Raw genomic sequence first — 13,020 nt, 5'->3', positions numbered from 1 at the left:
CAGGGGGAGAAACTGGAGGCGACCAGGCAAAAATTATTCATTTGACATGACCAAAATAAAATTGTGAGAAAATTAGACCCATCTTTTACCACGTGCCTATTTTGGAGGAAAGTATGTGGGGTACCTCTACTTATCTTCTGTCTCAGAATACCTTACGGCACATAACTACCCTTCAGTTACACTACTGTAGAATGTTAAACACAACACGCAAATAACTGTTTCTTGCCCTTAGCAGTGAAGCTGAAGTTGACACTACGTTTAATATTCCATAATAATTCCTATCAAGTACCACATAAATGCATGAAACGAACAAATGACTAAGGTAATAATATCTTCTGAAATAACAGATGAGATTTTAAGTAACTACAAATTTATAACACTAACAGAGAATGAAATTGGACATTAACTAACATAAACAACATCCATTATATCCAAGTCCTTGTACAATGAAATAAATTGTGTGTAGCGATGTATGGTTGGCGAAGTTATGGAGTGGGTGGAAAATTAAATTGTGTTCCAAGATTAACTATGGATAACGCGAGCTGACTGAAATTGATTCGTTGACAATGACTGTGAACTGCAAAGCTGCAAGCTACCATGAAATTCAGATTGGACAGCGACTGCTGCTGTTTGAAAGCGCTCACCGTGAGCGGTGAAAATCCACCTTAAAACTTCCTACTGTGCCAGAACGGCGGAATGCACTCCAAACACCAGCTGGCGTCAGCAATGCAGCGATCAGCGCACATCTGCAGCCACTCGAACAGTGGACCTCCGTCTCGTTCTCTGCGTCCAAGTAACGAATCCTCGTTCTAACGTCTGTCGTGGCCCTTGGCCAAGAATTCGATCTAGCTCCTTTCACGGCCTAGGCCCGAATCTTAGTCATACCGTGGCCTCTGCCCAAATGACTTCTCCATCTCCTCACTATGATTTTCCAGAAACACTCCACTTGCTGTACTCTCAAAAAGCTAAAACGACCAACAATAATTCGCCAGAGCTTTCACATGTCAACCGCAAAATTCTCCGCTCTTCGTGCAGCCTCTCCCCAGAAGATGAGCAAATTCTCCTCCTCCAGTCCTGCCGCTATACGTGACAAGGAATAGGCGTCCATCGGTGCGTCCTCTGACGTCACAGTCGGCGTCCCAATCAAGAAACTAGTTCTCCGCGCGTGTGGGAAGCAGTTTGGCAAATATACCAGGACGTAGTGAGACTGAATAATCTTACAATCACTTCGTTTTTCTTTTCTTGACGAATTTTAGTGCATAATTAAGCTCAGTATTAAAATCGCATTTTGAAAAAACAACAGTTTTCAAAGGCATCTCTAAAATCATTCAGAAAGACCTCCTCGAATACGTGCTTCAATTATGCTAAGAGGAAACTAAAGAGGAATTTAAGGATGTGGGGTTTTTGCCTGTAATAGCTGACGAAAACAGTGATGCAGCCTGCGTTTTACAGATGGTTGTAGTATATACGTACATCATTAATGGAAAGTTAGCTGAAAGATTTTTTGGCAGTGTACATTATAGAGCAGAAAAAATCACCACTTTGAGAATTGCCCACACAAACTAATAGCACAAACATATGATGGTGAGACAGTCATGAGTGGCTCATCACGTGGGATGCTAGCTATTGTGAAGGAAAAGTTTTCCAATGCTTGATACATCCATTGTTATGTCCAGTAGTTGAATTTCATCATGATTATAGCCCAATTGATTAATAAAAATGTGCGAATATTTTTCACTGAGCTTCAGGGACTTTCCAACTTTCCTTTCAGCATCTCCACAAAGAACATCAGTTCTCGACGAAATAGTACGAAAACAACTGCCACGTTCAGTACCTCCTCGATGGAGTTTCGCGTCAAGGAGCGTCAATATTGTTTCTGAATATAGGGAAGATGTTATCAAGTGCATGAATAAAGAGAGGAATCAATTAAAACTGTGCAATGAAAACACCATCCTACAAGCCTGTGGCCTAGTAACGATTTTAAAGGATGAAAGGTTCATTCTCTACCTCTCGTTTTTTCACAAAATTATGATCTATGTGGATATTTTGTGTAATTAGCTACAAAAAAGGCATATTGAGTCAACATAAGCACAAAATCAGTTGACAGCTGTTGGCCATGAAATTAAAAAAATAGCGAAGGAGTGAATGAAAATTCAACACATTTGCATGAGTATCACAAAAGAGGGAGTACTGAATATGGAGAAGTGGTGTGTTCTCTACTGTGGGAGGCAAAAGAAGCATATTATGTGTTAGTTACGAGGAAAAAGAAAGATTCAAGTACACTGGACACCTAGTTGCAGCCTCTTTAAAAATCAGAGAAATGCACCACTTACTCTTCAAGTTTTTGAGAAATTTCTTTAACAGCTGCTATTGAAAGCTGTTCTTTCTTGGAGGCAAAGAAACTGCGAACCGAACTCTCTAATACACTATTGGCCATTAAAATTGCTACACCACGAAGATTACGTGCTACAGACGTGAAATTTAACCGACAGGAAGAAGATGCTGTAATATGCAAATGATTAGCTTTTCAGAGCATTCACACAAGGCTGGCGCCGGTGGCGACACCTACAACGTGCTGACATGAGGAAAGTTTCCAACAGACTTCTCATACACAAACAGCAGTTGACCGGCGTTGCCTGGTGAAACGTTGTGATTCCTCGTGTAAGAGGGAGAAATACGTACCATCACGTTTCCGACTTTGATAAAAGTCGGATTGTAGCCGATCGCGATTGCGGTTTATCGTATCGCGACATTGCTGCTCGCGTTGGTCGAGATCCAATGACTGTTAGCAGAATATGGAATCGGTGGGTTCAGGAGGGTAATACGGAACGCCGTCCTGGATCCCAACGGCCTCGTATCACTAGCAGTCGAGATGACAGGCATCTTTTCCGCATAGCTGTAAGGGATCGTGCAGTCACGTCCCGATCCCAGAGTCAACAGATGGCGACGTTTGCAAGACAACAACCATCTGCACGAACAGTTCGACGACGTTTGCAGCAGCATGGACTATCAGCTCGGAGACCATGGCTGCGGTTACCCTTGACGCCGCATCACAGACAGGAGAGCCTGCGATGGTGTACTCAACGACGATCCTGGGTGGACGAATGGCAAAACGCCATTTTTTCGGATGAATCCAGGTCGCATCCGTGTTTGGTGACATCGCGGTGGACGCACATTGGAAGCGTGTATTCGTCATCGCCATACTGGCGTATCACCCGGCGTGATGGTATGGGGTGCCATTGGTTACACGTCTCGGTCACCTGTTGTTCGCATAGACGGCACTTTGAACAATGAACGTTATATTTCAGATGTGTTGCGACCCGTGGCTCTACCCTTTATTCGATCCCTGCGAAACCCTACATTTCAGCAGGATAATGCACGACCACATGTTGCAGGTCCTATACGGGCCTTTGTGGATACAGAAAATGTTCGACTGCTGCCCTGGCCACCACATTCTCCAGATCTCTCACCAATTGAAAAGTCTTGTCAGTGGTGGCCGAGCAACTGGCTCGTCACAATACGCCAGTCACTACCCTTAATGAACTGTGGTATCGTGTTGAAGCTACATGGGCAGCTTGTACCTGTACACGCCATATAAGCTCTGTTTGACTCAATGCCCAGGCGTATCAAGGCCGTTATTACGGCCAGAGATTTTGTTGTTCTGGTTACTGATTTCTCATGATCTATAGACCCAGATTGCCCGAAAATGTAATCAATGTCAGTTCTAGTATAATATATTTGTCCAATGAATACCCGTTTATCACCTGCATTTCTTCTTGGTGTAGCAATTTTAATGGCCAGTGGTGTATTTATGGAAGAGAGGAGTAAGTGTGGAGCTTTGAGCTTGATAGATTACATACTTAGCGAATCTATGAAACTCCTGTAAACGATAGGTGGAATTCCATTGACCAAATCAGAAGCAGGACGTTGTTTTTCATTACTGAAACGCATCAAAATCTTCTTACGAAATACTGGGGACCAAGAAAGACTGACAGCACTCGCAATGCTCTCTATTGAACGAGACATCGTTTTAGGAATTCCTCACTTCAGTCAAAGAATGACTGAAAAATTTGCAGATATAAGGAAAGGTGAATGAATTTCCTGTACTAGTGATCACCTCCATATCAAAACACAGAGATACAAGAAGAATGAATTTCCTGTACTAGTGATCACCACCATATCAAAATACAGAGATACAGTCGAACGGTGTTAACATCGTTCCTGCTGAAAAAGATTACTGAGGCAGTCTTACTGCTTTTTGTGTACATAGAGTAGTAATTCATCTTAATTTCTTTTATCCTGCACAATAATACTTTACTCTGTCTGCACATTTTGGTGCTATTACAAGCAGATGTTGTAGTGACATAAGTGAGCGACCTCTTTATATCATGCATTACAACAATATGAGCAGTGCGCTGATTTTCTCTCCCTTGTTAATGTATTTCTTGGTGAGCAAAGTGCACTACTATCATTTTTGGTCACGAGACGTCGGTGATAGAGAGTAAACGTGGCGTGCACAAGGGTTTTTTTGTTTTGTTTCGAAGAATCCTTGCGTAAAGTCAATTACGAATTACCTGACATAACCGATGAATCGAATGGCGGAAGCGTACTTGCTTCAGGAACTTGGGTGGGAGTCTCTGGAGGAAACGAGGCGTTCTGTTCGTGAATCGCTACTGAGGAAATTTAGAGAACCAGCATTTGAGACTGACTGCAGTATAATTTTGCTGTCGCCAACTTATATTTCGCGGAAAGAACACAAAGATAAGATAAGAGAGATTAGGGCTCGTACAGAGGCATATAGGCAGTCATTTTTCTCTCGTTCTGTTTGGAAGTGGAACAGGGAGAGAAGATGCTAGTTGTGGTACGAGGTACCCTCCGCCTCGCACCGTATGGTGGATTGCGGAGTATGTATGTAGATGTAGATGTAGATGAAGCATTAAACGTGGGTCAAACATGGCAATCGGGTGCTTTTATACACTGTCTCTCTCAAAAACTGTAATAGCAGAGAACTTCAGATGAAAACTAGGATTATATCGTGAGTGAATTATGCTTATATAACAGGAGAGCTTCACTTTGACAGTTATGGAATGGGAAAATCATGCGTTTAAAACTGATGCCAGAGATAGGTACTCACTTGAGATTTTTCTAAACGTTTTGTTCTGAAAAATACTTCACACAATTCGTTAAAAACGACTCGTTAGGCCACGTCTTACATCCCCTAGGATTTTTCTGAATCAGTTAACGGAGCTTCATAATCGATTTAAGTGATGCAAAGAACAAGTTGATTACAACATATAGGATGACCCAAAAGTCCGTTAACATTTGAAAATGGAATAATTCACGGGTTAACGTTAGATGTAAAATTTGACCCTGAAATGTCATGGAGTTTTCTTGAACCAAAAAATGAGTGCAAAAACCGGTTAACGGATGGCACTGGACAGCAACACGTCAGCTACGCCGCATGAGACTCGTGTATTAAGTATAACACGTGCTGGTGGGACAGAGAGAGAGAGAGAGAGAGAGAGAGAGAGAGAGAGAGAGAGAGGGAGAGAGAGAGGTGTGCTGGCAATCGCGGCATGTCAATTTCACCAGGAAAAGGCACTGTTGGTAAAGCTTTGCTATCAGAATGGAGAATCAGCTGCTGCAGCTTTACACACCTGTCGCCAAAAAAGGGGATTCAAAGGGGAGAAGGTAATGTGACAAGTGTCGCTGCGAAGAAAATGATCACGAAGTAAGTCGAAGGCACGGGCTGTTTAGACGATTGGCCACGTAGTGGGCGACCAGACACAAGTGCTACTGTTGGCCGGACAGTTCAGGAATAAATGGATACTTCAGTGGGCTCCTCTCCGCATGATGAAGACAGCGGTCGTGAAGTCGCAAGTCGCCTGGTATTCCATGCACTACCGATTGGAGAGCCTTAAGACGTACCCTCCAACGCTTTCTGTACAAAATCCAGTGGCATCGTTAACTTTTAGACACGCGGAGAGCATGTCCAGCGTGAGTACTTCAAAAAATAGGGAAAGACAACGATTGGTAGTATAACGTGTTGTGGATCGACGAAGCCCATATCACATTCCGAGGGTATGTCAACACCCACAAGTGTACAATTTCGGCAACCGAAAATCCTAGAACTGTCGCGGAAACCCCACTGCATGACGAGAAAGTCACAGTGTGGTTGATTTACCACATCAAACGTGACTGGACCCTTTTTCTTCGAGGAAATGAGGGCTTCTGTTTTTCGAACTGTCAGCGTGACGGGTGCGAGGTACGCCTATATTTTAGAGAATCGCATAATAGCTAACCTGGCTGATAAACACCTGCTGGAAGGTCTTGTGCACATAGGTTGTTGAGGATCGCGTGCTGAGACGCTACGTCTTTCATGGTTGGCCTCCCAGTCCACCAGACATCATTCCTTGTGATTACTGATTGTGGGGCTATCCGATGTCGAAAGTCTACCACGATAGTCCGACCTCCTCAGGGATGCAAAAAGAAACATCCGACGGCAATTTCTCACCATAGCTGCTTTTATACTACACAGTGCTGTTCACAACATTGTCTCTCGACTACAGGTACTGTTGATGCATGACGGCCAATAGGTTTAGCATTTGTTATAAAGAACGCCGTCTTCGCTAAAAATCAATTGCTAATTATTGATATCGCTGTTGCTATTATTATCAAATGTTAATTATGAAGCGCCATCTGTTGGTCATTTTGTGTACTCCTTTTAGGTTTCAACAAAACCTCATGTCGTTTCAAGCAAGTGTGTCAATTTTGACCTCTCTACCTACATTATTGCACAAAGTATTGAATTTTCAAATGTTGACGGACTTTTGGGTCACCGTGTACTTCGAAGGAGCTAAGACTTTCCGTAGACAGAAGCTAATTAATAATCAGATAATTTTATTACTGTAACTCAAATTATGTTATCTCAAGTCAATGTGTACTTCTAAAAATGCTTCGTATCTGCCATCTCAGATTTTCATGAACTTAATCTATTAATATCTGAATACATACTTCACTCATTTAGGAACAAACAAATCAATGCTGGTATATCGCTGTTTCCATCAACATAGCACAAAGAAAGAGCTCCAACTTTATTCATACAAGCACTTACAATAAAACATCACAATTACAGCAAAAGTTTGTATGTCGAAATGGAATAAATCTGTCGGTGGCATAGCATTTAAATTTCATTTTTCAAAATTCAACAATAAGAGCTGTCTCTATCTTTAAACTACAATGTTTTAATTTAACTGTCTTTAATACGGAAGTCGGTTTACTTATGGATCACATACAGCTACGTATTCTATATTCAACGCTGCAGAATAAAGAAAGTTTGTTATACATTTAAAATTATTACTTATGGACCACATACAGCTACGTATTCTATATTCAACGCTGCAGAATAAAGAAAGTTCGTTATACATTTAAGATTAAGCGATTATATTGTCAGAATTTGTAATTTCACTAGTCCATATCTCGAAACAGTACTATTGGAACTTTATGATTAATGCCAAGGCGACAATGATGACTTACAGGAGATGGCGAGCTAGCGCTGGTGTTGTAGCCCATGTGTTCAGTCTCACAGGCCGCTCGCAAGTAATTTAAAGTGGTCCACAACTGTAAGTAGGCTGTTAAGGTTTTTATATTGGTAACGCCACGTGGCACTCTGTATGAAAATCACTGGCTGTGCTGTGTGCAGTCTGTGGCTGGTTTGCATTGTTGTCTGACATTGTAGTGTTGGGCAGTTGGCTGTTAACAGCGCATAGCGTTGCGCAGTTGGAGGCGAGCCACCAGCAGTGGTGGATGTGGGGAAGTGAGATGGCGGATTTTTGAGAATGGATAATCTGAAGGTGTGTCCATCAGAAACAGTACATTTGTAAGAATGGATGTCATGAACTGCTATATATATTATGACTTTTGAACACTATTAAGATAAATACATTGTTTGTTCTCTATCAAAATCTTTCATTTGCTAACTATGCCTATCAGTAGTAAGTGCCTTCAGTAGTTTGAATATTTTATTTAGCTGGCAGTAGTGGCGCGCGCTGTGTTGCAGTAGTTCGAGTAACGAAGATTTTTGGTGAGGTAAGTGATTTATGAAAGGTATAGGTTAATGTTAGTCAGGGCCATTCTCTTGTAGGGATTACTGAAAGTCAGATTGCGTTGCGCTAAAAAAAAAAAAAAATTGTGTGTCAGTTTAAGCACAGTCATGTATAATATTTATAAGGGGAAGTTTCATATGTCGACCCTTAGCCGAGGATACCGCACTGGAATCTTCTGATTTTTCTTGTAGTTTGTGTAATTAGTGCAGCCTTTGTTTATTGCTAGCACGTAATTGTAGAGAGAATTTCCTCTGTAGTTGTAGTTTCTCATTCTTGTACAGTAAAACAGTTGTGGCATGCATGTAGATTTGCACGAAGTATTTCGCAGCTGCGCTTGCAATTAACGAGATATTATTTTCCATGCTATGTTAATGTGTTTTCTTATTTTGCCCTTCAAATTGTGGTTTTCTGTGTTGCCGTGTGAAATATTGTGACAATAATGGCGTGTGAAAAACGTAATACTAGGCTCCAAAGTAAACTGAGAAATGACAGTGAAGACGAAAGCAGTGTGTTAGCGCCGCAGAGTAATGTATTAACTAATGTTCAAAGTAGTAATTTGGTAATTGTGCATAGGGAAATGGAGCGGGCTGCAAATAATGGTGTAGGCAGTGAAACAATTAGTGAACAGGGAAGCATTATCGATAGATCGGTCGGCAACAGCTTGCCTCAGGAATCCGAAATGATAGGACACAATCTTGCAAATACTGTAGATTCAGGTTTTGCGTCATCGCCGTTTTCTCAAATAAGTCAAGACACATTTTCTACTTTTCAAAATGCGAATATTGCCGGTTCAAATGCATTGCCGAATAGCACCGAGGAACATGTTTCAGACACCAGTGCATTGTTATTACAATTAATGCAACAAATGGGACAAAAGCTTCAAAAGTTAGACACAATGGAACAAAATCTCCAAAAGTTAGACACAGTGGAACAACACCAGAGACAAACACAGCAACAGTTACACACAATGGAACAAAATCAGAGACAAACACAGCAAAAGCTTCAAAAGTTAGACACAATGGAACAAAATCTTCGGAAGTTAGACACCACGCCTGAACAAACACGTGAAGATTTAACTAGTGAGTTACATAACATTGAATCGAAATGTCACAAACTCTGTAATGACGTAAAAACACAAATTTTTGAGTATTTTCAACCTATTTTTTCGCGGCATGAAAATGCATTACAGAATCATGAAGCAGCCATAAAAGAACTGCAAACTATTGTTCATGAAAATCACGACACCTTGCAAGCTAAAATTGACTCAGTTGATCTACCGATTCGGTTACGCAACTTGCAAAAACTCAGAAAATCTTAAAGGACACAGTAGATTCGATTTCAACACAAATGGACACTCTGAAACTTGGTTCAGAAAAACACACTGAGGAAATGTGTTCACTATCGGAGAAAGTAGCCGAACTTTCGGATCAGTTCACTAACTTATCTACAAAGGTAGATGATGATCTGAATGACACAAGACCCGTAGCCTTCACTGACACAGAAGAGTATGAACAAATTACAAAATTAAAACAAAATAAAAATCAAATCAATACGCATCACCAAAGAGAAATCGGGGAAGTACAAGATCAGCTGACACAGGTAATACAAGAATTATGTACACTCCTGGAAATGGAAAAAAGAACACATTGACACCGGTGTGTCAGACCCACCATACTTGCTCCGGACACTGCGAGAGGGCTGTACAAGCAATGATCACACGCACGGCACAGCGGACACACCAGGAACCACGGTGTTGGCCGTTGAATGGCGCTAGCTGCGCAGCATTTGTGCACCGCCGCCGTCAGTGTCAGCCAGTTTGCCGTGGCATACGGAGCTCCATCGCAGTCTTTAACACTGGCAGCATGCCGCGACAGCGTGGACGTGAACCGTATGTGCAGTTGACGGACTTTGAGCGAGGGCGTATAGTGGGCATGCGGGAGGCCGGGTGGACGTACCGCCGAATTGCTCAACACGTGGGGTATGAGGTCTCCACAGTACATCGATGTTGTCGCCAGTGGTCGGCGGAAGGTGCACGTGCCCGTCGACCTGGGACCGGACTGCAGCAACGCACGGATGCACGCCAAGACCGTAGGATCCTACGCAGTGCCGTAGGGGACCGCACCGCCACTTCCCAGCAAATTAGGGACACTGTTGCTCCTGGGGTATCGGCGAGGACCATTCGCAACCGTCTCCATGAAGCTGGGCTATGGTCCCGCACACCGTTAGGCCGTCTTCCGCTCACGCCCCAATATCGTGCAGCCCGCCTCCAGTGGTGTCGCAACAGGCGTGAATGGAGGGACGAATGGAGACGTGTCGTATTCAGAGATCAGTCACTTCTGCCTTGGTGCCAATGATGGTCGTATGCGTGTTTGGCGCCGTGCATGTGAGCGCCACAATCAGGACTGCATACGACCGAGGCACACAGGGCCAACACCCGGCATCATGGTGTGGGGAGCGATCTCCTACACTGGCCGTACACCACTGGTGATCGTCGAGGGGACACTGAATAGTGCACGGTACATCCAAACCGTCATCGAACCCATCGTTCTACCATTCCTAGACCGGCAAGGGAACTTGCTGTTCCAACAGGACAATGCACGTCCGCATGTATCCCATGCCACCCAACGTGCTCTAGAAGGTGTAAGTCAACTACCCTGGCCAGCAAGATCTCCGGATCTGTCCCCCATTGAGCATGTTTGGGACTGGATGAAGCGTCGTCTCACGCGGTCTGCACGTCCAGCACGAACGCTGGTCCAACTGAGGCGCCAGGTGGAAATGGCATGGCAAGCCGTTCCACAGGACTACATCCAGCATCTCTACGATCGTCTCCATGGGAGAATAGCAGCCTGCATTGCTGCGAAAGGTGGATATACACTGTACTAGTGCCGACATTGTGCATGCTCTGTTGCCTGTGTCTATGTGCCTGTGGTTCTGTCAGTGTGATCATGTGATGTATCTGACCCCAGGAATGTGTCAATAAAGTTTCCCCTTCCTGGGACAATGAATTCACGGTGTTCTTATTTCAATTTCCAGGAGTGTATTTCAGAGAACACTCGTGCTCCAACACGGGAAGAGGGACTTAGAAATACGGAAAAGCCACAAAATAATAACACAGGGCATTTCGGAAGTTATGAAAGAAATTGGCAAGGTGCACCGAATTTTAAGATGGAACCGCCGACACAACGTAACAATGACGGATATGCTACTTGCCGACACGATGATTTTGACTATAAGCTGTTCATTACTACACGTAAATTCAAAACATTTAAGAATTCTGGCAACGACATTCATCCACAAGTGTGGCTCCATCAATTCTCTCATTGTTTTCCTCCCAACTGGTCATTAGAGCACAGATTAGAATTTATGTGTGGCTACTTAGAGAATGAACCAGCTGAAAGAATGCGATCGGTCATTCACGATTGTCACAGTGAAGGAGAATTTTATCATGCCTTCCTCTCAGCATATTGGTCTCAAGCTACACAAGACCTAGTAAAACATAGCATCATAATGATGAAACATTTCGAACAATCTGAATTCTCCAGTCTTGTGAAACATTTTGAAGACATGTTGCACAAGAATCAGTACCTGTCAAACCCATACAGCCCCTCAGAACTCATCCGCATTTGCTTAATCAAATTACCTGAAGATTTACGACATATTATTTTGGCAGGGCGTTGCAAAGACGACATTGAAGCTTTTCAGGGACTCTTACAAGAATTGGTAATCGAAACTGACAATCGCGGGATGCATAAACAGAAACACAACAATTGCAGGTCACATCCGTCACAATTCCGCGATGAAAGAAATAATAACTGGACACGACAAGGCTATTCTTACAACTTAAATCATGAACAAAACAGACACCACCCGTATGACAACCGTTGGCAGAGTAAAAATAATTACAGAGAAAGATCGCATTTCCATAGTAATGACTATGACAGAGACAACCATAGAAACAGACAATATGGGAACCAAAACAATTATTATTATGGGAAACAGAATAACTTCAGACGCAACGGTCCACTGTGCAGTGATAATTCAGGGAGAAATTCTCCACCACTTAACCGACAAGAAAGAAACTACAGGAACTACCGACATGACGACAGATGATATAATCATAACGACAGACCCGAATTTCATCAGAACTGGCGGGATTCAAACAGGGCAGGACCCTCTTGACAAGGTGAATTTGTAGAAGTTAGGTCTCCTAATCCCAATAACGACGCGCGCAAACAAAGAGACAGACAATGACTCGCACCGCAGGCAGCCACGTGCGCCCGCTGGCTCCGAGAAAATAACACAAGACGCTAACCTTGAGAAAAGTTCTAGTAATCTTTACCGACGTATACCATATGATAATTGCGTTGAAGTTGAAACTCTGCGTACTGGGAAGAGTAAAGGTTTACACCACATTTCACATGTAAAACCGTTTATTGAAAGATAATCTGCTTTTTAACTTTGTCTTTGCCATACTACTTTTCACTTTACATTACTAGTATGCTTTGTCAGACTTAGAACCTGTTAACATGCAACGATGTTTGAAGTTAAATATCCAGTCAAGAACCAAGAGAACTTATTTAAACAAAAATAACGAATGCATTGTTATAGTGAACAAAGGACATGGCATTATTGTGTGTGTACATTCTTGCTTGTTAGTTGCACGATTACATAACGACTATCAGGCTTACATACTTAGAACATATACTGCTCATGAGATTTTAATGCAACATTTTGGTTTACTTGAAAATACATTCTGGATTTAAAGTACTTTCTGTGAGATACCATATGACACAGTGGTTAGTTTATGTGACAGCTACACGATTTTATCACGACGCTACTAATGAGTGACAATTTACAATGTTGCTTTTGCGGTGTTTCTGTTTTATATCTGCACAATTTTTCTGAATTATTCTGG

The sequence above is a fragment of the Schistocerca cancellata genome, chromosome 4 (assembly GCF_023864275.1).
Source record: "Schistocerca cancellata isolate TAMUIC-IGC-003103 chromosome 4, iqSchCanc2.1, whole genome shotgun sequence".
NCBI classification, from domain to species: Eukaryota; Metazoa; Arthropoda; class Insecta; order Orthoptera; family Acrididae; genus Schistocerca; species Schistocerca cancellata.
This window is presented reverse-complemented; position numbering follows the sequence as displayed.